The sequence below is a fragment of the Microcaecilia unicolor genome, chromosome 10, assembly GCF_901765095.1.
Source record: "Microcaecilia unicolor chromosome 10, aMicUni1.1, whole genome shotgun sequence".
Lineage (NCBI taxonomy): Eukaryota > Metazoa > Chordata > Amphibia > Gymnophiona > Siphonopidae > Microcaecilia > Microcaecilia unicolor.
In genome coordinates this window covers 175308198-175334395 of record NC_044040.1, presented here as the reverse complement: position 1 = coordinate 175334395, position 26198 = coordinate 175308198, and the positions used below count along the sequence as shown (strand labels likewise).

The 26198-nt window shown below is 43.0% G+C and overlaps 1 protein-coding gene and 1 long non-coding RNA gene across 3 annotated transcripts in view; one reads left to right on the top strand and one right to left on the bottom strand.

Annotated features, from left to right (window-relative positions):
* SLC9A9 (solute carrier family 9 member A9) overlaps positions 1–26198 on the top strand; it is a 514180-nt gene that overhangs the window by 467068 nt on the left and 20914 nt on the right. The window lies entirely within an intron of this gene.
* LOC115478586 lies at positions 445–22656 on the bottom strand. The gene is made up of 3 exons (XR_003943548.1): positions 22575–22656; positions 5214–5218; positions 445–458 (listed from the first exon to the last, which is right to left on the bottom strand). It is a non-coding gene; the product is annotated as an uncharacterized LOC115478586 (long non-coding RNA).

Sequence of the window (26198 nt, the reverse complement as noted above, 5' to 3'; positions counted from 1 at the left end):
CTCTAACTTTTAAATAGCAGTGCTCAGAGTGTAGCAAAACGAGAAGGGCATTCCAGAGTGCTCGTGCAGTGCAGAAAAATGCTGAACAGATTTTAAACTGTGGCTGATATTTTAAAAAATATCAGAATTGTTTTGGTGGAATTGAGTTGCGAATAAAGCAAAGCGTGCCAGAAGATTAGTATTGCAGCTTAACAAAAGTATTACCTTGGCAGGAATTGAATGTGTATCTTTAATAAGAGTCATTTGAATTCCTTTATGAGCCATTGTAATTTATAACAGTTTAGAATAGCAGTAGAGCAGTTTAGCCTTAAAGACAGTAACATTTTAAAGCAATGTTGAAGGTGAAAGCATACGCTTGTCTTAGAGATTCTAATATCAATATAATTAAACCTGTAAGACCAAGAGTTTTGTTTTGGAGCCCTTTTACTAAAGGGCATTAAGCCCTAACATACAGTGCACTATAAACGGCTTACCACAAACATATTAAAGTATTTTGTGGTAATTTCCCTGTTAATACACGCTAATCATGTGGGATTTTTTTTGTTTGTAAATTTTTTCAGAAGGGAACATACCATGAGTGGCAAATGGGTATAAAAACCTAATTCAGCTAGCGCATTCTGATTAGTGCACACTAACTAGATAACATGGACTTAAGGCAGGAGCATTTCCAAGTTCCATATATTCATGACTCATTAATGGAAAATATTTGTGCAGGGCCTAAAAAAAAAAAAAGCAATTGTTTAAAAAGCCGTAAGTACTGCCATGGAAAATCCGTGTTTAACACGTGGAAAGTCCCACATTAAAGCATAATAAGCCCAGATTTTTTTGCATTTTAGTAAAAGGACTCATTAGAGAGGTGTTCTGAGTCAGCTGTGGAATTAGAAGTTTGGAAATAGAGTCTGCAGCCCTTGAAATTGTTATAGAAAGTACATTCAGTGTGTCTGTCTTTAGTGGTGTCAAAAGAAAATTAGCAGCTAGAATAAGAGCCAATTATTAAAATAGCCTCTTAAAAAAGAAGGGTGGAATAGTAAGGGGAAAACAACTATCTTTTTTTTTCACTTTGGATACATAGACAAATAGAAACTTGAAGAAAGAGGTTGCACTAAAAGGAAGAGACCTGGGAAGAAAAATGTAAAGAAAGAGACTGTTCTTGAAGAAATTTAAGTGTGTATATTGAAACAGAGAAGGTACAGATAAAGACAGAGACAAAGACAGACATATAGAGAGGAAAATAGAGAAATAAAGAGAATAGAAAAAGAGAGGATAGAGGTGAAAAAAAAGTAATACCTGGTTAAGGACTTTGTACCTATAGAATCTAAGAAATTTGTAAAACAATAGGGTAAAAGAAAATTTAACGGGTGTAATATTAAGCCAGTGGCAGTCAGCATTTTTATAAATGCTGACAGTAGCTGGCTAAATTTGCCTCAGATATTCAGTGTCAGGCCATGCCTGGGCCTTTGCACTAAATATCTGAGGCTTATTGTCCTGCTGCCAGTTACCAGAGCTTATGCATGTCTCAGCCAACATTCAGCCGAGGTCCAAATAAGACAGTTATGTAGGCACCAGCTGAGTATTGACTGGGGCCCACATAACTATTTAAAAGTTTCTTGGAGCTATCTGATCCTCCTCCTTCTCTTCCCCAGCCCATAACAGTCAGAACCCCCTCCCCCTGGAAGGCCCCCCTAACACCCAGTCTAGATAGCCCCCCCCCCCCCCAGGCCTACCTCAGTTCCCTGGTGGTCCAGTGAGGGCAGGAGCAAAGCCCACTTTCTCCTGCCTCTTGCAGCTGCATGAAGAAAATGACTACTATGACCAATGCTACCCCTGTACAGCCTCTGACCTGCCCATTTTAGTGTTGCTGAATATCAAAAGTTGGGCAGTCAGGAACTTTAAGCAGTCTCTGGATCCTCTCCTGCCTGCCTAAATCACTTTGAATATCAGACCGAAAGTTTCTAACAATTGACTAAATTAATACAAGTAAATCTGAGTATAAAGTTTCTCTGCTACTAACACAGAAAATTTTCTGAGTATTGATCTTTCCAAGGTGAATCCAAGGTCTTGGTGTTGTGTAGAACTAAGTGCAAAGTTCTGTGAAGGGATGCACGAAGCTGTGGTTTTTTTTTATTAAAATGACCAGTTTTGTAATATGTAAGTTGATATTAAATTATAAAATTGTATAGTGTTGACATACTATTGATTCCAGAAACTTAATAACAACTTTAGGGGCCCTTTTACTAAGCCGCATAGGTGCCTACGTGTGCCCAACATGCGTCAATTTTGAGTTACTGCCCATCTACCATGTGGCCCTTGCAGTAATTTCATTTTTTACACACGTCCACTACGTGCGCCGGAAAATAATTTGTATTTTATGGTGCGCAGCAGAAACCAGACGGTAATCATCATTTTATGCATGTAGATGATTACCGCACAGTCAGCGCGTGAGATCTTACCACTGAGTCAATGGCTGGCGGTAAGGTTTCAAGCCCAAAATAGACGCACGCAGTTTTAATTTTGCCGCATGTCCATTTTTGGCAAAAATTTTAAAAGGCCTTTTTACAGGCACGCTGAGAAATGTATCTGTGCGTTCCCAAAACATGCACCTACACTAGCGCAGCCCATTTTTTGGTGCACCTTAGTAAAAGGACCCCTTAAAATCTAATCATTAATATTATAACAATATTTTTAATGTAACATTTCCCTGGGGCTGGTGTTGGGTTTTAATGGGGAAACATTAACACCACTCACACTGTAACATTTTTAATGATATTGTATTAGGTATAATTACATTTCTCCACCACCAGGGGGGATTGCAATACCTTTGTCAGCCAACCAAGGTACTTCTCCAGAATTTTCTTGGGGAAATGCAGAACAGAAGTATTTATTTAGCATATATGCTTTTTCCTCATTATTTTCTACATAGTGGTTCTTGGCATCTTTTAATCTTACAATTCCATTTTCAGCTTTCCTCCTTTTTCCAATATACCTGAAAAAACTCTTGTCACCTCTCTGTACATCTCTAGTCAGTTTTTCTTCTGCCTGTGCTTTTGCTAGCCATATTTCTCTCTTTGCTTCTTTGAGTTTTATCCCATATTCTTTTCTGTGTTTCTCTTCTTGCGTTCTTCTATATTTCACAAACACCACTTTTCTGCCTTTATTTATTCAGTCACTTGTTTGGAGAACTATATAAGTTTCCTTTTCTTCTTGCTTTCATTTGTTTTCCTTTCATAAAGATCGGAGGTCATTTTTATAGCTCCATTCAGTTTTGTCCACTGTCTTTCCACTTCTCTTATGTCCTCGCTTCCCATCAGCTTTCCCTTCAGGTACTCCCCCATTTTATTAAAGTCAGCATGCTTGACATCCAGGCCTTTGAGTTGTGTGTTTCTGCACTCTGCTCTAGCTCTTATATCAAACCATATTGTGTAATACTTACTACTCTCCAGGTGGGCACCCACCCAGATCTTAGATGCACTTTCTTCATTTGTGAGTACTAGATCTAGCATTGCCCCTTCCCTCATGGGTTCTGTCACCATTTGTCTGAACAGAGCACTTTGAAAAGCATCCACAATCTCTCTCCTTCTGTATGATTTTGCAGATGGGACTTCTAATCCATCTGGCAGGTTGAAATCCCCCAGTAACAGGACCTCCCCTTTCTTTCCCAACTTTTGAATATGAATGACCAGATCTTTGTTCATCTTCTCCAATTGTGTTGGAGATCTGTAGATGACCCTCCTATGGATAGAGGTTCCATCTTCACTTTCCAATGTTATATCACTTCCTTCTTTCCCCCAGACCCCCTGCATTTCAGCTGCTTTAATATTGTTTTTCACATTCAGAAATACCTTTTGTCATTTCTATCCTTCCTAAAAAGATTATAGGTAGCCTGGTCTGGTAGCAACAATATCTAAGTCTGCCTCTTAACATCAGGGCTTGCTTAGACTGTGAACATTTGTTCTTATTGCTTTCCAGCTACATTTTATTGATTCCCTCATCATCTTTATAGCTTTTTGCGTAGTCTCCCCTTCTACTTTGTTGCTGATTAAACAAGGCTCCTCCATGAACTCAGTACTTCCCTCCAGAAGTTAACACCTCAGTGCTGTTGGGTAATGTTCCTGGAATACACTCCTGTTCAGATTTGATTGGACCTTTCTGGAGCAGGAGCCAAGAATGTTCTTCCTGCAGCTGCATAAAAAGACCCATTTTGGCAGCCTGCTACATCTGCATACTGTCAGGCTTGCCCAAGCTATGTCCAAGACACACCACCTTCAAAACGATACATGTGTAAGTAGTAGTTTTTCTATAATTACTTAGATGTGTTTTTTTGTGTGCTTAGGTAAGATTATGGATTCATTCCAGTGCCACTATCCTTTACAATGAGGTCTAATATACCCCAGATATAGTTCAATATAAAAGGATTTAGCAAGATTTATTTTAGGGATTAATAGAACAGAAAAAGAAACCACCATTTCAGCTCTGTAATGTAGCAGAGTTCCAACATCTGTACTGGTCCTGGAGAAAACAGGAATCATCATAGTCTGTTCTATCTTATATCAGACCAACATGAGAAGTTCAAATATATGTTGCAGTTATCTGATGAAGGGACATGAAAGATCCTGAAAGCACACATACAACATATTTCTTCTTCACTTTCATGATAGTGTCATACCAATAAAAATAATAATGAATGGATCTAATAAAATGTATGGCAGAGAAAGACAAGAGAGGCAAATAGCACTTCAGGTGAACACAGTCAGAGGTTAGGTCCAAACACCGTGCTAGTGTTCCTTTCCATTTCGGCTTGGACCCGATCTAATAAAACATTTTACAGGCTGCAGGAGTCCAGGTTTGCCATGTTTTTTAAGACTATCAGGGGCATATTCGAAAGAGAAGGGCGCCCATCTTTCGACACAAATCGGGAGATGGGCGTCCTTCTCTCAGGGTCGCCCAAATCGGCATAACCGAAGGCTGATTTTGGATGTCCTCAACTGCTTTCCATCGCGGGGACGACCAAAGTTCATGGGGGTGTGTCGGCAGCATAGCGAAGGTGGGACGGGAGCATGGTTAAGAGATGGGCATCCTCGGCCAATAATGGAAAAAAGAAGGGCGTCCCTGACAAGCATTTGGCTGACTTTACTTGGTCCCTTTTTTTTTCATGACCAAGCCTTGAAAAGGTGCCCGAATTGAGCAGATGACCACCAGAGGGAATCGGGGACGACCTCCCCTTACTCCCCCAGTGGTCACCAACCTCCTTCCACCCCAAAAAAATTTTAAAACATTTTTTGCCAGCCTCAAATGTCATACCCAGCTCCATCACAGCAGTATGCAGGTCCCTGGAGCAGTTTTTAGTGAGTGCAGTGCACTTAGGGCAGGTGGACCCAGGCCCATCCCCCCACCTGTTACACTTGTGGTATCAAATGTGAGCCCTCCAAAACCCACCCGAAACCCACTGTACCCACATGTAGGTGCCCCCCTTCATCCCTAAGGGCTATGGTAGTGGTGTACAGTTGTGGGGAGTGGGTTTTGGGGGGGGCTCAGCACCGAAGGTAAAGGAGCTATGCACCTGGGAGCAATTTGTGAAGTCCACTGCAGTGCCCCCTAGGGTGCCCGGTTGGTGTCCTGGCATGTGAGGGGGACCAGTGCATTATGAATGCTGGCTCCTCCCATGCCCAAATGTCTTGGATTTGGTCGTTTTTGAGATGGGCATTCTCGGTTTCCATTATCGGCGAAAAAACAAGGTCACCCATCTCTAAGGTCGACCATCTCAAAGGTCAACCTAAATGTTGAGATTTGGGCGTCCCTGCCGTATTATCGAAATGAAAGATGAACGCCCATCTTGTTTTGATAATACAGGATGCCCCGCCCATTTGCAGGGACGTCCTCAGAGATGGGCGTCCTTAGAGATAGTCATCCCCGTTCGATTATGCCCCTCCATGAGAGCAATTCTATAAAGTGGCATCAAAGTTGCCTTGAAATTGATAGGCACCTATGTGCACTAGGCACTGTTCTATAAAGTAGTGCTTAAGTGTCATAGCACCTGACTGCAAAGGGCATTCATGTAGATGGAGCATGGGTGGCAGAGGCATAGTCATAGGTGGGCCCAGGCCCATCCACGTTTGCCCGAGGCCCGCCCTAACTACCCCCAATCTAACATCCCTCGCTGGCTTCTCTCCGGCAGGTCCGGGGTCCAGCCGTTTGGGATTGTTGCCTCTTCCAGCTCCACCCCACTGCTGCTGCAATGCCTGCTGCAGCTTTAATTTTCGGGCCGTCACTGGCAGTGATACACACAGGCATTTCCCTTTGTGGCATCCGGCCATCTCTCATGCAACTTCCTGTTTATGTGATTGTCAGAAATGCAGCAGAGGGAAACGCCTGTGTGAATCGTCACCAGCAACGGCCTGAAAATGAAAGCTGCAAGGCACTGCGGCAGCGGCGGGGAGAAGTAGAAAGAGACAACAATCCTGGATGGCTGGACCCAGACCTGGAACTGCAGGAGGAAAGGCAGCAAGGGATGTTAAATTGGGGGTGGCTGGATCAGGGGAAGGCAAAGAGGTGCTGGATTTGTTGGGGGGAGGAGGGGGCTGGAAGGGAGAGGGGGACTGGAGGGAAGGAACAGTACTGCTGGACTTGTAGGAGGAAGGGGGCTAGAGGGAAGGGAGAGGAGGAGGGGGCTGGAGGGAAGGGATAGAGCTGCTCGGCGTGGAAGGAAGAGGAGGAGGGGATCTGGATGGAAGGGAGAGAGCTGCTGTACTTGTGGAGGAAGAGGATGAGGGAGGAGCAGCACAAGGGGGGAGGGAAGGGAAACAGATGCCAGGCCAAGGAGATGAAGGAAAAGGGGATCAAATACTGAACCTACAGAGGGTGGGCGGGCAGTCAATTAAGCAAGCAAACCAGATGCTAGACAGGGGGAGGAGTGAGAGGGAGAGAAGCTAGATGGGGTAGGGTCAGAGAGGAGAGAGATATATTGGCATGGGGAGGAAGAAAGAGGAGAAGTTGGACAGAGAAATATAGGGACACAGAGAAATGGAGATACTGAACATGGAGGAAGATAGAGGTACAGAAATGGAAGAAGATGGATAATGGACATGGAGAGAGTTGAAATGTCAAATGGACAGGAGACCTTGGTGAGTGAGTTAAGAGAAGACAGAGAGAAGTAGACATCAGAGCCTGTGGCCAACATAATTTGAAAAATAAAGTGACCAGACAACAAAATACAGAAAAAATTAATTAATTTTTTTATTTTGTGATTAGAATATGTCAGATTTGAAATGTACATCCTGCCAGTGCTGGTGATAGATATGACTGGGGCCCAAGGCAGAAATCTTGGTGGGGACTTCAAAGCTTACTAACAGGCTTACTAGCAGGCACCAGTTTCCGGTTGATCTTTCTAGGTTCTCCCTAGCTAGGGGTCCAAGGGCAGTTGCCCTAGTTGTACCCCCCCCCCCCAACACCATCTTTGGCTTGTGTTATCATTATATTTTGCACAGTGTAGGAGAAATGCATCTCTTTGTATTTCTGTGGTGCTGTGCTTCATGCAAGTTCTAGCCTCTTGGGATTTCATTTTAATTTGTTTATGGTTTGTGGTCACTTTTTCTGTATTTGGCATTTGTGTTCTGTGTGTGTGACCAAAGTATTCTGTTAGCATGAATTTTCTATGTAGAATTCTTTAGTAATTTGGCTTGTTCAGTTTTCTTGATATATGTATTGATATTTTAGGGCCCTACTGTAATATTTAGGGGAAGCCTATGTGTGCTAGAGGACCCTGGTTCAGTGGAGGATGAAGAGTGCACCCTCTTGTATTTCCCCTAGCTCTCAATGTGGCCTGCAGCCACTTAAGCCAGCACTGCTACCCCCGTTGAAATTATTGGGAGTGGGGTCAGTCTGCGGTAGAGATAGGGGCAGGGCATGGGTGCATCAGGTGGCATATAGTTTTCTAGTGCCCACTCATCCAACTTGTTGGCCCACCCAAAAATTGCCTTCTAGTTACTCCATTGATGGGTGAACCATGTTACGCCCATAGTTTCTAGAATACTATAAACTACATATCACTTGGCACACCTAGGCCTGCCAACTTATGCCCACCGTTGACATAGTAACATAGTAAATGACAGCAGATAAAGGCCTGAATGGTCCATCCAGTCTGCCCAGCAGTCACACTGATTATCAATTCATGTTTAAATCAACAATAAATGAGTCTTTCTTTGGCATTTCTGGGACATAAACCACCGAAGTCTGTCCGGCTCTGTCCTTATGTTCCACCTACTGGCATTGCCATTAAAGCTCACTCCAGCCTATCCAAATCCGTTGTGTCATTTGCGGCACCCAGACCGTAAAAGTCTGCCCAGCACTGTCCTTGGTTCCAGCTATTGATGTTGCCCTTGAAGCCCTTTCCAGCCTATCCTAAACTGGATTGCCATATATAGACACAGACCTACAAGGTCTGCCTGGCACCGGCCTTAGTTCTTCACAGCTAGAGTAGCCATCCAAGTGTCACTCACACATACACCCCCTTTAGCCATTTAAGGGTTTGTTTGTTTTTTTAATTTCTGTTTTCTACTGTCTATTTTCTGAAGAAGGTTCCTCTGTGTTCATCCCACACCTTTTTGAATTCCATCACTGTTTTGTCTCTACCACCTCCCTCAGGAGGGCATTCCAGGCATCAACCACCCTCTCCATGAAAAAGAATTTCCTGACATTACTCCTAAGTCTACCACTCTGCAACCTCAGCTCATGTCCTCTAGTTTTACCATTTTCCCTTCTCTGGAAGAGATTTGTTTCTATATTAATACCTTTCAAGTATTTAAATGCCCGTATCATATCTCCCCTGTCCTTTCTTTCCTCTAGGCTATACATATTTATGACATGGCATAAGGGGGCACGTCCGCACATGGGTATACCAATGCTGATCTTATCTTAGCATTCTATAACAGAATCCTGGCACTAAGCACAAAGCATTGGGGTACTTAGACTGAGGCACTAGTTTATAGAATTACCCTTTTAAGCATTTGGCACCCTTAAGAACTTTTCTTAGTTCCTCATTTTGAAAGTTTCCACAATCCTCCAAGCTCTTTTCTCATTTTTGTTTTGGTCTCTGATCTTAGCATTCATCAGAAGACAATACTGAAAAGGGAGGAGTACATAGTCATGCTGGGTCCCTCATAGGAATTTTGTGTCCTAATGAGTTAAATGTAGGAACCCTCTGGAAAAGAAATCAGATTCTTTTCAGCACTCCAGGCTCTTGTGATAAGTATGCATTTTAAATAATAAGATTTCAAATGCTGTCTTCTAGGAGCACAAAACCATACTGCTTATGTTTCTTAATTAAAGGCGTATAGTTGTATCTTTGTGTCTATTATCACTCCGATAAATCTGCATGATTAAAAGCGTATTACCTTTCTTCACAGATGAAGTTTAAAACAAAATGTGCCTCCCAGGTTCAGTGAAGCAGTATCAAATGTTCTGTTACAGAAACTGCCTGTCTTTCATTTGTAAAGGTAGAAAGTGCTTTGAATCCTCTTGATATATTTTTTAGCAGACTATTTCAGCAAGGAACTGAACTTTCATCCACTTACTATTGCACTTATTGATCTGCTGCCTTTGTGTGTCGGAACCTTGGAAGTTAAAATGTTTATTGATAGGCTCCTAATTAAGCGATGTAATTCATTCAGACTCGAGCATCGCTCCACTAGGATTTTTCATCTCTCGACACAATTCTATCACACGATTGCCTTCTAGCTGGGCATTTTGTTAATTTTTGTTTTCTCTGTTTAACCTATAACAGTGATCAGATATTTTATCAGTCATGGGAGATAGTTCAGGAGACAAATTGCTAGTCCTTTCGGGATATAGCTTGGTTTTATTTTATTATAAATTAGCAACTGGTAGCAAAGCATAAAATAAGGATGAATTAAATCCATGTGAGGCTGTACACCTAAGAAAAAAAGATATTGTTGGGGAAAATACAAGAGATGTTCCATTAACAGGAATCCTAGTACAGAGGCCAATCAGACAGTTGATGAGATTTTTTTGTTGAGTTAGGAGCTTCTTTTCAGAGTTCTTTGCAGTGACAGGGATAGGCTATCATTTGTAACAATGTGAGAAATGTCAACGACATATACCATTTCGTCGCATGTCATTAACAAACAAAAACAAGCAGAAAAAAAACATTTTGTAGTTTTTCATTTGCCAATAATAATGAGCTCTATTTGCAAAGAGAACACACACACTCTTCTGGATTCTATATAGATCAAAGTTAGGTGCAAAGTCCTGATCCATACACAAAGTAATTATTCAATTGGGTGCTAACAACTAATTATTGACATTAATTGGCACTAATTTGGATTTATGCATGCTTCTGCCTATGCACTATGCCCAAAGTGTCTCACATGCAACCCGAAAGAAGGCGTATCCATTGGAGGTGCATGAATGAGTTGGGGGGCATTCCAAATATTTAGACACAGTGTTAAAGAATACCGGAGTTATATACCCAACATTTGCGCCAAGAGTTACACCAGATTTAATTGGTATAAGTCCTTGTGCCCAAGGTTGGGCACGGGAATCCGCTGTAAGCACTATTCTACATAGACCACTCAGAGCAGATTATTCCCAGTGTCTACATTTGAGTGCCATTTACTGAATCTGGTCCACTGTGTGCAAAAAGGGTGCTTGTAACAACATTTCTCCTATAATGACAAAATGGCCATGAAAACACAAATAAAACAAATTCTCATAAACGACATAAGCAGTTAATCAAAATTATAATTTTCCAGTTGTCCACCCATAGTTAATGAACCATCATCAATGAAACACGTCATTCTCACAAATATTTCAGTCAGAACATACTGGAGACCATTATGAAAGCTTCTGTAGCATATAAATAGCAATATTTACATGTGTAAATGACCAGTATTTGTAAATAGCTACTTTAGAAAGCTGTTATATTTCCATATAGATCCAGGGACATCTTATCTATGAAGCCAAAAATATTAAACACCCCCAACCCCAAAGGCAGCACAATCTCGTTCCCGCCAGCCCAGGGGTTCAGCGTTTCAAACCTCCACCTCCTCTCACCTTGTACCTTCTAAAGTGTTTTCTTTTGAGCATCGGCAGTACAGTGATCCTCCTAAGCTGCCTGATGCCTGCTTTCAGCCCTGGAGCACTCTCTGATTTGTCCCACCAAACAGGAAGTTGAGTCAGAGGGGGCAGGATGGACCAGAGAGAGTGCTCCAGGGCAGGAAGCCAGCAGCCTAGGAGGATCGCTGCACAACTTTGTTCTAAAGAAGATACTGTAGAAGGTACATGGGGAGGGGGGAGTTGAAATGCTGATACGGACAGGGAGGCAGCAATTTGAGACCCCAAAAGAAGGAGGGAGGGAGGGAGAGAGAGAGAGATGCTGGCCCAGGTGAGGGAGGGGAACCTTGACTTATGCTAGGGTCACAGCATTTTTGTTTATTTTTAGCTGCAAAACTGCCCTCGACTTATCCATGGCTCAAATTTTAGTTGAGTATATACAATAAATAGCAATCCTGTATTTGTCCGGTTTAACTTATCCAGTTACGAGCCGAATACTGGCACTTATCCAGTTACATGCCAGTCATCCACACATACTCAGTTATTTAATGCTGGTACCTATACATAGTCCAACATTGAATATTCAGGCATAATTTTGGCAACGGAAAAACACTGACCACTGCTGGCTGAATATAACCCCAATACATTTTACAATAACAGATTATTCTAATACATCTATAAATAACCTGCAGCAAAAAATTTAACCAAAAAAATAACTTCAATCACCCGCACAGGGATCATCAAATAGTTGTCTCACATCTTGTGAGTGCATATAAGTGTACCTTGTCATTAAATTTTTGAATTTGTTATATTTTTTGTGAGCTCTCATACACTCAGTGTACATTTTCCTTACCACTCAGTTTCCTCTTCCCCATGTTTTCTCTCTCGCCATTGACTAGAACACATCCCGTTGCCTAGGATACCTTCTTATTTTGCCTTTCATCTAGAGCACATCTCTCAAAATGTGCAGATTCACCTCAGAAAGGAGGGGAAAGGACACAGCAGCTTCTATGTGAATCCTGGAGTCTCCATCTGTAGGTCTGCAAAAGAGCTATGTCTGGTACAACTTTGAACAGAAGCTGTCAGCCTGTACCCCCAAAAGCAAGGACGCCTCTATATATTACACTGCCATTATCCCAATTTGCAAAATCAGATATAAAAGTTAAAAGTAAAGATCAACTGTTTTTTCTGTGTATCTCAATTTACAGATAGAAATAATGTTATTTGTAAAGCTCATTATATTCAGGTACTGGTCAACTTTTCCCTCATGTATGGGAGGGGAAGTCTCTTTCACATACAAGAGCACTTCAGGAGACTAGAACGATGAAACAAGAAATCCCAAATGAGCTAATTTTAAAAAATTTAGGGCCCTGTTTACTAAGGTGCGCTAGCATTTTTTAGCGCTGCACAAAATTACGCGTGCTAACTGTTTAGGCGCCCACAGTTTAGCGCGGCTTAATAAACGGGGCGCTTAGTCTGTTTTGAAACATTGCTACCTTGGCATATCTGGATTGTGCAAGATCTGCATGGGCTCATCAAGAATATTATTTGTTACCTTTTTAGTCCAACAAAAATACTGCTAGCTATGTTTCATTTCGGAACAAGCAAGCTATTGTTGATATTACAGCAACATGTCTACTGATTTTTAGCCAGGATCAGCGTCTAATTTAGCCGGCCAAATTTTGCCTAGCTAGATTTCAGCCTTGACTAAAACTGGCTACCTAAAACGCACTCATTCACACACCCAGCCACATGCTCTTCCTTCTTCCCATTGGCCATGTATAAGCAAAGACAAGGAGTCAATACCCCACCAACAGCATCATCAAACACAAACATCTCTCCTTTTTCTCACTCATTTAAAAAAGAAAAAATTGTACTGACAGACTGGCAGTCCCCAGTTTAAAATGTCAAACGGGGATCAATCCCCTCTTCATCAAATATTCCCCCTGATAGTCTAAGATTAATCCTCATCACCACGTGGGAAAAGTTGAAATTGCGGAATTGAAATCTCAGGAAAGTAAATAGGGAAACTAGACTTTGGGTCTCACATGTAGGAGGCAGGTGTATTCAGTACTTTTATTTATTTATGTGTTGGAATTATTAAACCATTTTATGAAGAGATTCACCCAAGGCTGTATATAGCAGGTACAGCTTGAAATTTTGTCGACAGTTTAAACCAAAGTAAAGTGATCAAATATAAGCATAAGTACAATCAATGAAGTAAACCTGGAGATGGCAAATTGAATATTAATCATAGGACTAGCTTGATAAAGTATCAGAAATATATACACTTAACAGCACAGTAAAACAATCCCATAACAGAAATGTGATAAATGTCGTCAGAATATGAATGATACCATAATAGGCATCATGGAAGGACATTCCTATAACACAGATATGGTACTCACGATGTCGGCACAATACAAATGAAACATCTTTGGCCTAGTGGTTAGAGTGGTGGACTTTGGTCCTGGGGAATTGGGTTCGATTCCCACTGCAGGCAAAGGCAGCTCCTTGTGACTCTGGGCAAGTCACTTAACCCTCCATTGCCCCAGGTACAAATAAGTACCTGTATATAATATGTAAGCCACATTGAGCCTGCCATGAGTGGGAAAATAAAATAAAAATCTTAATAGGCATACATTAGAACATTCAGATAACATAAATATGATGCCAGTGCTGTTTGTTCAATGCAATACAATGAAGCATCTTAATAGGTAGCCATGGGAGGGTAAGTGCAGCTGAGATACTGTATATATAAACAGTACAAACTGAAGGCAAATTATATGTGCAGAATAAAATATGAGGAACTAGACTAAGTTGCAGGGTATGCAGTAAGCTAGCCTAAGGGCAGAGTGGATAGATAGTCAGTCATCACATATATTAAAGACTTGGGATTTGGCTAAAACTAATGTTTCCTTTTTTTTATAGGAATAATTACAACAATGTGGGCGATACATCACATCTATAGGCACTTGGCTCAGGTGGGATTAAGAAAAGTTAACTTTGTTAATAAAGCTGTGACCTAAATTTCCTATTGAAGGGAGTGTTTATTTAATGCATTGTGTTGATCAGGGGAGAACAGGAAGAAGCAAGTGGAGTGTTGCTTTCTCATATTACAGATCTGTAGCACAATGAATTTAAAGCAACTTTTATTAGGTAGGAGGCTGGAAGATGTATTGTGACTTTATCTTTAAGAATCCTTGCTAGTGATAAATTTCTAACTGCATTTATTTTTTATAAATTGCTTTTTAAAATGTGATTTACTTCCCTAATAGGTTCTTTGCCAAACCTGCCAAATTCATGTGCCCCTGTAATCTCTTTGTGGTGATATTTATTGTGATGCCATACTTGTGCATTATTATCTGTCTCTAGAAGAGCCTTTATTTGCGCTCCGTGTGACACTGACAGCAATAAATCAAATGATAAGTAGGTTTTGTTCCCTGTACAAGGAGGACTAATGGAAAATACTGCAGGAAGTATATGGTTCACAGCTATTATACTTAGGTATAAGCGGTATATCAGCTAATAAACCATAAACCATACTGATTGTATATTTCTACACACTAATTTGTGCTAATTTAGTGGAACTTTACAATACAACTCATACTGGGTTAGAGTGGTTCATATAGATCACTGTTTCCTTTGTATATTCAGTTTAAGAATTTATAACCTTTAAAGCCCTAGCAGGTTGACGTTAGCATTTAAATGCTGTCATTGTGGTGCAAATTATTTTCCTTCTAAAAATTCTACAGTATTTTACGCCTCAGTTTTGTCTCTGTATGCATAAAGAAGTAAGCAGTTGGAGTGTTGGACAGGGATTTATATCTGTTTATCAATACAATAAATTCCTAAAAAGAGTGCAGAAATTCACCAAATTTGGCATACCGAAAGAAAATGTGGCTATCTCGGAGGAATTTGAAAACCAGAAACAATGGCTAATAAAACCTAATAAATAAATTTGCTTTCTATGGGAAACTGTTAGAGGTGTAGAATATTGACCACTAGTCATTCCAAAAGCACTCACTCCTTTCCAGCAGTGTAGCCCAGGGCCAGTCCTTCCACTGAGCAATATAGCCCCACTTTTTAGCCCTTACTGACTTATGCAGATGAAGCCCTGGAATGAGCCTGTGCACATGCCCCCCATCCCTTTGTATCTCCCTCAAGTCTTTCCTGGTTTATCCCATAGCAGGATAGAAAGCAACAACAGTGGGAATGACCAAACAAGCAAATTGGGTGATCCAGTATTATATGTTCTTTATTGGCAAACAATGTACAAGGAGCAGACGTTTAAAATCTACATCGGACTCGACACGGACCGTACTTCGGCATAAGTGCCTTCATCAGGAGTCCACAAACTATTGTCCTTGTAATGTAAAATAACAGGTAAAAGCATAGCAACACAGGCAGAGAAAATAAGTGGAATAAATAATTAAAATAATTGAAGCAGCTGGCAATAAGGGCTGCCCGAAAGCACCTTCAAAACTACCTTTACTTCACAACTGTCTTCCATACAGTTCAGCAACACATTCAGCACCCACACACATCCACCCTTCAATCCTCACTACATTCTCCAACCCCCACATACCCCAGTCCTGTGCTCCTCTGTACTCACACCCCCACCGCATAAATCTATACTTCTACACTCCCATACCCCCCTCCCTTCAAATGCACTACTTCCACATTACACCCACATCCTGTCTACAGACATATGCTGGAAAGCGTTCTTCTCTGCATGCTTCCCTTGTTAAGTTTCTAATGAATCTTGTTTTCAGTGTTGTCAGCCTGCCATCTGCCATGATCAATACAATCCTCTCTTCCAATGTATGTAACCCTAGGGTACCTTATTCTCTCAACATATGGTCTGTGAGGGGGCAGAGGCAGACATCACATATCCCATACCCTTGGGATTGTGTTGGGTAAGGGAGAAGGTTTCTTCCAGGATGTTGCTTTCTGAAACTCACACCACCATTTCGATGTGCAATTACAAGTACTCTGAGAAAGCAAAATGTCCTGTCAGGTTTGGCTGATCAAAATAAAGTTGGATTTTGCTGATGAATTTTTTTTTATCTCAAGTCCAACGGCAAGTAGAGGCAATTCTATAGATTAGACACCCGCGTGTATGCATTCCTTATACACATAAATGCTTAGAATGCTAACAGTTACATGTAAGTGTACACTTACCCACAAAAATGCCAGCAGGGCACCTGCACACTATTCATTAATGCCTCACGTAACTTAAATAATGCATAAATGCAAGGGACTGTATACATGGGCGGAGCATAGATGGGACATGGGTGAGACTTCTACTTATGTGTGCAACTTACAGAATACAAAATACAATAAAACGCACCAAGAGCCTTCAAAAATGAGACACAGTTCCTTTAATTGTAAAAGTCAATCTTCCAATATGGACCACACATTGGCACTGTTAAGCTAGTATTCTATAAAGGTTAATAGATGCCTAAGTTCCCTTATAGAATAGGCTGTTGATATAGAATTGCCCACATACAGTTCAGTATATGACTTCCAAACTGAGCCCAGACTCCAAACCTCAGAAGTGGAAAATCAAAGAATCCTGGGATCCCTTGGTTGTTCTTCTTTCTGTGGAAGCACCTACTTATTAGTAACCAGTTGCAGTCAGCCTCAAGCCTTCTATAGGATCAATCAGGGCCGTGCCTAGGGTCTCTGGCGCCCCCCTGCAGACTATCAGTTGGCGCCCGCCTCCCCCCCCCCCCCCCCCCCCGTGGAAAATGATCATTCCCCCCCCCCGGTGAAAATGATCAGGCCCCCCCCCCCCCCGGTGAAAATGATCGCTCACTACTTGCTACACTGACAGGAATTGTCAGCAATATTCTTAGAAACAAATTGCTATACATTGAGAATTTACATCTGCTACCTTATTTTGCAAAGTGGACATATTCCAAACGCTAAAATGAAAATAAAATTATTTTTTTCTACCTTTCTTGTCTGGTGACTTTCTTTTTCCGATCATGCTGGCCCAGTATCTGAGTCTGCTGCTATCTGTCCTCTTAACTCCATTTCCAGGGCTTCCTTTCCATTTATTTCTTTACTTTCCTCCTTTCTTCTTCATTTCTTGCTCTATATCCATTTCCAGCAATTTCTTCTCTCTCCCTGGGTCCTGTCTTCCCATCCACGTCCATCCTTGTCCCTCTCTGCCCTTCCCTCCTCCATCCATAGCCAGCAATCCTCCTCTCTCCCCTCCCCTCCATTTCCAGCAATTTGTCCTCTCCCTGGGCCCCATGTCCATCCTTGTCCCTCTCTGCCCTTCCCTCCTTCATCCATAGCCAGCAATCCTCCTCTCTCCCCTCCCCTCCATTTCCAGCAAATTGTCCTCTCCCTGGGCCCCCATGTCCATCCTTGTCCCTCTCTGCCCTTCCCTCCTTCATCCATAGCCAGCAATCCTCCTCCCCTCCCCTCCATTTCCAGCAATTTGTCCTCTCCCTGGGCCCCCATGTCCATCCTTGTCCCACTCTGCCCTTCCCTCCTCCATCCATAGTCAGCAATCCTCCTCTCTCCCCTCCCCTCCATTTCCAGCAAATTGTCCTCTCCCTGGGCCCCCATGTCCATCCTTGTCCCTCTCTGTCCTTCCCTCCTCCATCCATAGCCAGCAATCCTCCTCTCTCCCCTCCCCTCCATTTCCAGCAAATTGTCCTCTCCCTGGGCCCCCATGTCCATCCTTGTCCCTCTCTGCCCTTCCCTGCTGCATCCATAGCTAGCAATCCTCCTCTCTCCCCTCCCCTTCCAGCAATTTGTCCTCTCCCTGGGCCCTGCTGCTGCCCTCCCATCCATGCCTGTCTGCCCTCCCATCCATGCCTCTCTGCTCTTTCCTCCGCGCCCTGGGGCCTTTAAATCTTTTACTTCCGATCGCAGCAGCGTCAGTGAAAGTGGAGCGCTGCCGACGTCTCCCTTCCCTTCGCGCTCTTGGTTCCCTCAGTGTCCGCCTTCTTCTAACATCAGAAGAAGGCGGGACACTGAGGGAACCAATGAGTGCAAGGGAAGGGAGACGTCGGCAGCGCTTTCACTGACGCTGCTGCAACCAGGTAAAGATTTAAAGGCCTCGGCGGCGCGGGCCGAAGGTAAGCACCGCGGCGGTGCCCTCCAGAGGTGGGCACCCCCCTGCGGCGCTTACCCCTCTTACCGCATCGGCACGGCCCTGGGATCAATTGCTTTTCTCCTGGTCTATAGCCAGATTTTCAAAGCCAGCCTTCCCTTCTCTACCATGCTCCCCTTTTCCCTGCATCTCCTTCAACCACTACGCTAGGACTTGTGTAAAACAAATCCAATACCAAAGACATGTTTCTCATAGGGCACCAACTTGGGGTGTATACCATCCGGTCCAGGTGATTTATTACTCTTTAACTTCTCTATTTGTCTCAGTACATCTTCCAGGTTCAGAGAGATTTCTTTCAGTTCCTCCACATCATCACCCTTGAAAACCATTTCTGGTACAGTTAGAGCTCTTACATCTTCCAGACCGAAGCAAAGAATTCATTCAATCTCTCCACTATGGGCTTGATCTCACTGAGTGCCCTTTTGCTCCTTCATAATCTAACAAGTCTCATGGATTCTCTGACAGGCTTTCTGTTTCTGATGTACCTGAAAAAGGTGTTACTATGAGTTTTTGTCTCCGCAGCAAGTTTTTCTTCATATTTTCTTTCAACTTTCTTTATCAATGCTTTGCATCTTACGTGTTTTGCTTCTTATTTTCATTTGGATACTTTTTTTCCATTCTTTGAAGGGATGCTGTTTTGGCTGTAATAGCCTATTTCACTTCACCTTCTAATCATGTTAGCTGTCATTTGCTCTTCTTTCCACCTTTGTTAATATGTAGAATACATCTGGTCTGGACTTCCACGATGGTATTTTTAAACAATGTTCATGCCTGCTTCAAAGGCCTAACCTTTGCAGCCAACCCTTTTAGCTTCTTTTTAACCATTTTCCTCATTGTGTCATAGTCACCCTTTCGAAAATTAAATGCTTCAACAGTAGATTTCTTTGGGGGGGGGTCTTTTACTAAGCAGTGGTAGCATTTTTAGCTTGCGGTAAAAATCAGCTGGCGGTAAATGTCAAGATGCCCTTTATATTTCAATAGGCATCTCAGTGTTTGCTACCAGCTGATTTCCACCAGGAGTTAAAAACGCTACCGTGGCTTAGTAAAAGGCCCCCTTGTTGACTTTACTCCAGATGTCAGCTCACATTTGATCTTCTTGTGATCAGTGTTTCCCAGCGGATCCAACACCATTACCTCTCATACCATGCCATGAATTCCGCTAAGAACTAGATCTAAAATAGCTCCGCCTTGTTTTGGTTCTTGGACTAGTTGCTCCAAGAAGCAGGCATTTATTATATTTAAGAATTTTACCTCTCTAGCACTCCCTGATCTAACATTTATCCAGTTAGTATTGGGGTAGTTGAAATCACCCATTATTATAATGTTGCCCAATTTGCCAGCTTTCCTAATTTCTGTAAACATTTCTTCATCTGTCTGTCTGTTCTGTCCTGTCCTGGTTTGATGGTAGTGCAGGCGTACCGGTATATTTTTTCCCTTAATATATGGAATTTCTATCCACAAGAATTCCACGCTGCTCTCTGTTTCATGTATTTTGTTTGCCTTAATTCCCTCTAACATATTTATTTATTTATTTTATCTATTTATTACATTTTTATCCCACATTATCCCAGGAAGAGCTCAGGTTCAATGTGGCTTACATTACAAACATCAGTAGAATGGTACACATTTTTAAAAATATCAACTCTTATAATACATCATATAATACTAGGTTGAAATTTAAAATGAGCAATTTCAACAGTAACAATAATCCTGAAATACACAGTTCTATATTGAAAATTGATAGAATAATAAAAGGAACTAAGTTGACAATTTCAATATAGAATTGATAAATAAGGCGACTCAACTAAAATGATAGTAAGTAAAACTCACTATATATATACGTACATAAGTAATGCCACACTGGGAAAAGACCAAGGGTCCATCGAGCCCAGCATCCTGTCCACGACAGCAGCCAATCCAGGCCAAGGGCACCTGGCAAGCTTCCCAAACGTACAAACATTCTATACATGTTATTCCTGGAATTGTGGATTTTTCCCAAGTCCATTTAGTAGCGGTTTATGGACTTGTACTTTAGGAAACTGTCTAACCCCTTTTTAAACTCTACCAAGCTAACCGCCTTCACCACGTTCTCCGGCAACGAATTCCAGAGTTTAATTACGCGTTGGGTGAAGAAAAGTTTTCTCCGATTTGTTTTAAATTTACTACGCTGTAGTTTCATCGCATGCCCCCTAGTCCTAGTATTTTTGGAAAGCGTGAACAGACGCTTCACATCCACCTGTTCCACTCCACTCATTATTTTATATACCTCTATCATGTCTCCCCTCAGCCGTCTTTTCTCCAAGCTGAAAAGCCCTAGCCTCCTTAGTCTTTCTTCATAGGGAAGTCGTCCCATCCCCGCTATCATTTTAGTCGCCCTTCGCTGCACCTTTTCCAATTCCACTATATCTTTCTTGAGATGCGGCGACCAGAATTGAACACAATACTCAAGGTGCGGTCGCACCACGGAGCGATATAACAGCATTATAACATCCTCACACCTGTTTTCCATACCTTTCCTAATAATACCCAACATTCTATTCGCTTTCCGAGCCGCAGCAGCACACTGAGCAGAAGGTTTCAGTGTATTATCGACGACGACACCCACAGGGCCGTGCCAACATGGTAAGCGAGCTAAGCATGGCAGGGGGGCGCCCCCCTCTGGGGGGCGCCGCCGCACCATGCTCACCTTGCTCGCCCTCCCGCTCCCATTGTTCAACTACTGCCCGCCCTCTTCTCTCCCCCCCAACATCCCTTTTCTTTTTCTTCTTTTTAAATTTACCTCCGTGGCGGTCCAGCAGTGCAGCGTCAGTGAAGGAGGCGGCGCTCCCGACATCTCTAGCCTTCCCTTCGCTGTGTTCCGCGGAACACAGTGAAGGGAAGGCTAGAGACGTCAGGAGGCGAGCGCCGCCTCCTTCACTGACGCTGCACTGCTGGACCGCCACGGAGGTAAATTTAAAAAGAAAAAACAAGAAAAGGGATGTTGGTGGGAGAGAAGAGGGCGGGCAGTAGTTGAACAATGGGAGCGGGAGGGCAGGGGAGAGACGAGCATGGATGCGAAGGGGGAGGGGAGAAGAGGGTGGGCCAGGCCAACTGGGACATGATGGGAGCGGGAGGACAGAGGAGAGAGGAGCATGGATGCAAGGTGGGGGGGTCATGGAAGGGAGAGAGGGGAATTGCTGGATAGGGATTAATGGAGGGTGACAGAGGAGCATGGATGGGAGGGCAGGGCTCAGGGAGAGAGGGGAATTGCTGGAAAGGGATGAATGGAGGGGGCAGGGGACAGAGGAGCATGGATGGGCATGGATTGGGAGGGCAGAGCTCAGGGAGAGAGGGGAATTGCTGGATAGGGATGAATGGAGGGGACAGATGGGCATGGATGGATATGGATTGCGGGACAGGGCTCAGGGAGAGAGGGGAATTGCTGGATAGGGATGAATGGAGGGGACAGATGGGCATGGATGGATATGGATTGCAGGGCAGGGCTCAGGGAGAGAGGGGAATTGCTGGATAGGGATGAATGGAGGGGGCAGGTGACAGAGGAGCATGGATGGGCATGGATTGGGAGGGCAGGGCTCAGGGAGAGAGGGGAATTGCTGGATAGGGATGAATGGAGGGGGCAGGGGACAGAGGAGCATGGATGGGCATGGATTGGGAGGGCAGGGCTCAGGGAGAGAGGAGAAATTGCTGGACATAGAGGGGAGGGAAGAGAGATGAAGGAGATGAAATGAGGGAAAAGGAAGAGAGGAGAAAAAACTGCACATGGATGAAGAAAATAGGCAGAAGCTGAGGACCAGACATGAAGACGAAAGGAGGAAAGGAAAGAAATAAATGGAAAGGAAGCCCTGGAAATGGAGTTAAGAGGACAGATAGCAGCAGAATCAGATACTGGGCCAGCATGATCAGAAAAAGAAAGTCACCAAAGGTAGAAAAAAATCATTTTATTTTCATTTTAGTGTTTGGAATATGTCCACTTTGAGAATTTACATCTGCTATCTTATTTTGCAATGTATAGCAGTTTGTTTCTAAGAATATTGCTGACAATTCCTGTCAGTGTGGTGAGCGATCATTTTCACGGGGGGGGGGGGGGGCGCGCCACCGCCACCAACTGATAGTCTGCAGGGGGGCGCCAACTGATAGTCTGCAGGGGGGCGCCAGAGACCCTAGGCACGGCCCTGGACACCCAGATCCCTTTCTTGGTCTGTAACTCCTAACGTGGAACCTTGCATGACGTAGCTATAATTCGGGTTCTTTTTTTCCACATTCATCACCTTGCATTTGCTCACATTAAATGTCATCTGCCATCTAGCTGCCCAGTCTCCCAGTCTCGTAAGGTCCTTCTGTAATTTTTCACAATCCTGTCGCGAGTTAACGCAACCCTTCAATTTGATCCATTATCATTGCCATATAATATGTACCCTGATAACACAGTGTCCTATTGATTATCCTCCTTCCACCAGGTCTCTGAGATACCTGTTATATCTGCCTCTTTGTTTTGTGCTATATACTCTAATTCTCCCTTCTTATTTTGTAGCCTTCTAGAATTTGTATATAGACACTTCAAATTGTCTTTTTTCCTTGCATCTACAAGCTGCTTTGAAGTTGATGGGGATCGTTTGCATCCTTTACTCTGTTCTCCCATTTAACACTTCTGACTTTTTTTCGTCACTATTGAAACCTCTCTATTGGGATACTCAACACTGAACCATGCGCTCCTGGGTGACCATCAGCTTTCCACCTCATTTTAGTTTAAAAGCTGCTCTGTCTCCTTTTTAAATGTTAGCGCCACTTCCTGGTTCCATCCCGGTTAAGGTGGAGTCCATCGTTTTGGAACAGGTTCCCCCTTTCCTAGAATGTTGCCCATTTCCTAACAAATCTAAATCCCTCATCCCTGCACCATCATCTCAACCACACATTGAGACGTTGGAGCTCTGCCTTCCTCTTGGGTCCTGAACATGGAATTTCCAAAACCGCTACCCTGGAAGATCTGGATTTCAGCTTTCTACCTAAGAGCCTAAATTTGGCTTCCAGAACTTCCTTCCCACATTTTCCTATGTCATTGGTACCCACATGTACCAAGGCAGCTGGCTCCTCCCAACACTATCTAAAATCCTATCTAGGTGACGCATGAGATCCACCACCTTCGCACCAGGCAGGCAAGTGACCAGGCGATCCTCACGCCCACCAGCCACCCAGCTATCTACATGCCTACTGATAAAATCACCGACTGGAACAGCTGCCTTAACCTTTCCCTCCTGGACAGAAGCTTCTGGAGACACATCCTCACTGTGAGAGGATATTGCATCCCCTGGTGGATAGGTGCTGGTTACTGGATTACTTCCTACTTCAACAGGGTTATGCTCTCCTTTTAGGAGTCCTCTTTCCTCCAAGGCAGCACATGAGCTCCCATACTGGAGGTGAGACTTCTCTTCAATGTCCTTATAAGCCTCCTCTAAGTACCTTTCTATCTCCCTTGGTTCCTCCAAATCTCCTACTCTAGCCTCAAGAGAACGGACTCATTCTCTGAGAGCTAGGAGCTCTTTGCATTAAGCACACACACATAACTTCTTGCCAACTGGGAGATAATCATACATGTGACACTTGGGGTACTTTACGAAGTTGCAGCAAAAGGGGGCCTGTTCTGGCATTGTTGCATGTTTTTGATGAGCGATGAAGCCCCCTTTTACCACAGCGAGTAAAACGCAGGGTTTTTTTTAAGCAATAGACATGCGACAAGTGAAGCACTTGTCATGTGCCCATTATGGGTGGGAGCACTCACCACTACCCATTGAGGTGGCGGTAAGGGCTCCCGCGCTAACCTGGCAGTAACCAGATAGTGCACGGCACTGCCCGATTACCGCTGGGTACACACTGGCACTACAAAATTTAAAATATTTTTGTAGCGCTGGAAATGGTTAAGATGATACCAATGGCGCACCCTGGGGGTGGGAACTACTGCTAGGCTGCTGCGGTAGCCCTGCAGTACTTCCCTTTTAGCGAGCAGTAAACCAGCATTGGGCTTTCCCGCTGCTTTGTAAAAGGGCCCTTCAATGAGTCTGAGGTTCTTTGCCCACAGTTGATGTGATACATCCTTAAGTCATCTGTGTATATTTAAAAGCTACTGCCCTGGACAAGATACTGGGCTCGATGGACTTCAGTCTTGACTCAGCATGGCTTTCATGTGTTCTAATGACCTGACTGAAACTTACCCTCAAACGTGGTTAAAAGCACGCAGCTTCGTAAAGAAGCCTTTCCATCCCTTATATCATTTTTAGCAGGAGGAAAAAGGTCAGGGGTAGAAGACAGTACATACATTTCATTTTCAAATGTACATTCACTATTTTAGTCTCTTTCCCCCTTCCCAACCCCAATCGCCACCACCATCAGTACAAATAACTGGTGCTAAGAACATGGAAATTTTGAACTAGCTAATTTCATAGAGAAACAATGCAAACTGTTTATCCTTGAAAATCTGTCTAAAACCCCTGCACTGAAACCACCCACTGCATGGGCTGTTGGAATATTACCTGCTGTGTTTTCTTTGATCAGAGCCATAGTTTGCACTTCTTTTTGATTCAACAGTGAGAAATAGATCTGAATGTCCTTTTCATTTTCTTTTTTTAAATGTTTATTGATTTTGAATAACACAATGCACCACCACCAGCAATTGTAACTCTCTGCTAACAATAAAACTCTTAACAAAATAGGCTACAATGTTTGTCTCTGACTTAACACTTTAACCAACAGGCAGAAATATCTACCCCCCCCCCCCCCCATTTGTACTTCTTACAGTATTACCCCTTGTTGGCTTACTATATTTCCTTCCACATATTGGCTTTATAGCATTTGGTAAACCTAACCTTCCCATATTCCCTTCCTTCCCCCTTCCCAATTTATCTCTCTCCCATATTGCCCTAAAGTGTGGTCCCCCAACATCTTTCCTTTAATATCTTTTCACATTTCCCCCATTCCTCCCCCTCCTCATATCTATCATGTCTTTGTTGGTACTTTTTTCCAATTTGTCCCAGCCTACTACCCCACTCCTGTATTGTGGACTACTCTATCCTCTTCCAGCACATGGCTATCTAACATCTGGCTGCTGCCAGTGTTATCCCCACCAATTTTCTCACTTTTTTCTTTTGTTTGACTACCCCATCCCAAACAAACTGTCTCTAGGTCTTCCCTTTTAGCACTCCCCCAGGTTTCCTTATTACCCTCAATACCCCCTCCCAACATATTTTAATATTTGGGCATTTTCACCATATATTCATAAATGATCCCACTTCCTGACATCCTTTCCAACAAAGATCTGACAAATTAGGGTACATACTCTGAGGTCTTGTTGGGGTGTGGTATCGCAGATATAATAGCTTGTAGCCATTTTCCTTAATTGTGAAATTTATGGATGTTTTCCCTATGTCCCCAAATATTTCCCTCTATTGCTTTTTATTTAACTCCCTCAAGTCTTTTTTCTACTTTTACATGAATTAATATCTTTTAAATCTATCCCCTTGCAAAAAAAAAACTATAATATACTGTGATTGCTCCCTTCAATTTCCACAGAGAGACCAATAAGTTCTCAAATGTTTCCTTTTTATCCATCCCCCCCTCCTATTACCATCTCTCTCAAAAAATACTGCACTTGTATTGATACCATAACAGTATTACTGGTAGAAAATCTCCCCTTGGCAGCCCATGCTTCTATTTGAGCTTCTCGAATGTTAGCATTCTACCATCTTCCCTTAGGTTGCTAAAAATAATAGTCCTTTTTTCCGCCCAACTCTTGAACACTCCCTTATCTCCTCCTATCACATATGTTGATTTATTGTATCAGACCAAATGATAATGCCTCTTTCTCCTTCCTCGACTGCTTCTTCACCTCTTCCCACACTCTCACCAAGACTGTCACTGAAAGGATTTCTTAGTTTCTATTTTAATGGTACCCCTTCTGTTAGCCAGATTGGCTGTTTCAACCCGAGCTCTCCAAAACCAGTGTTGCTGT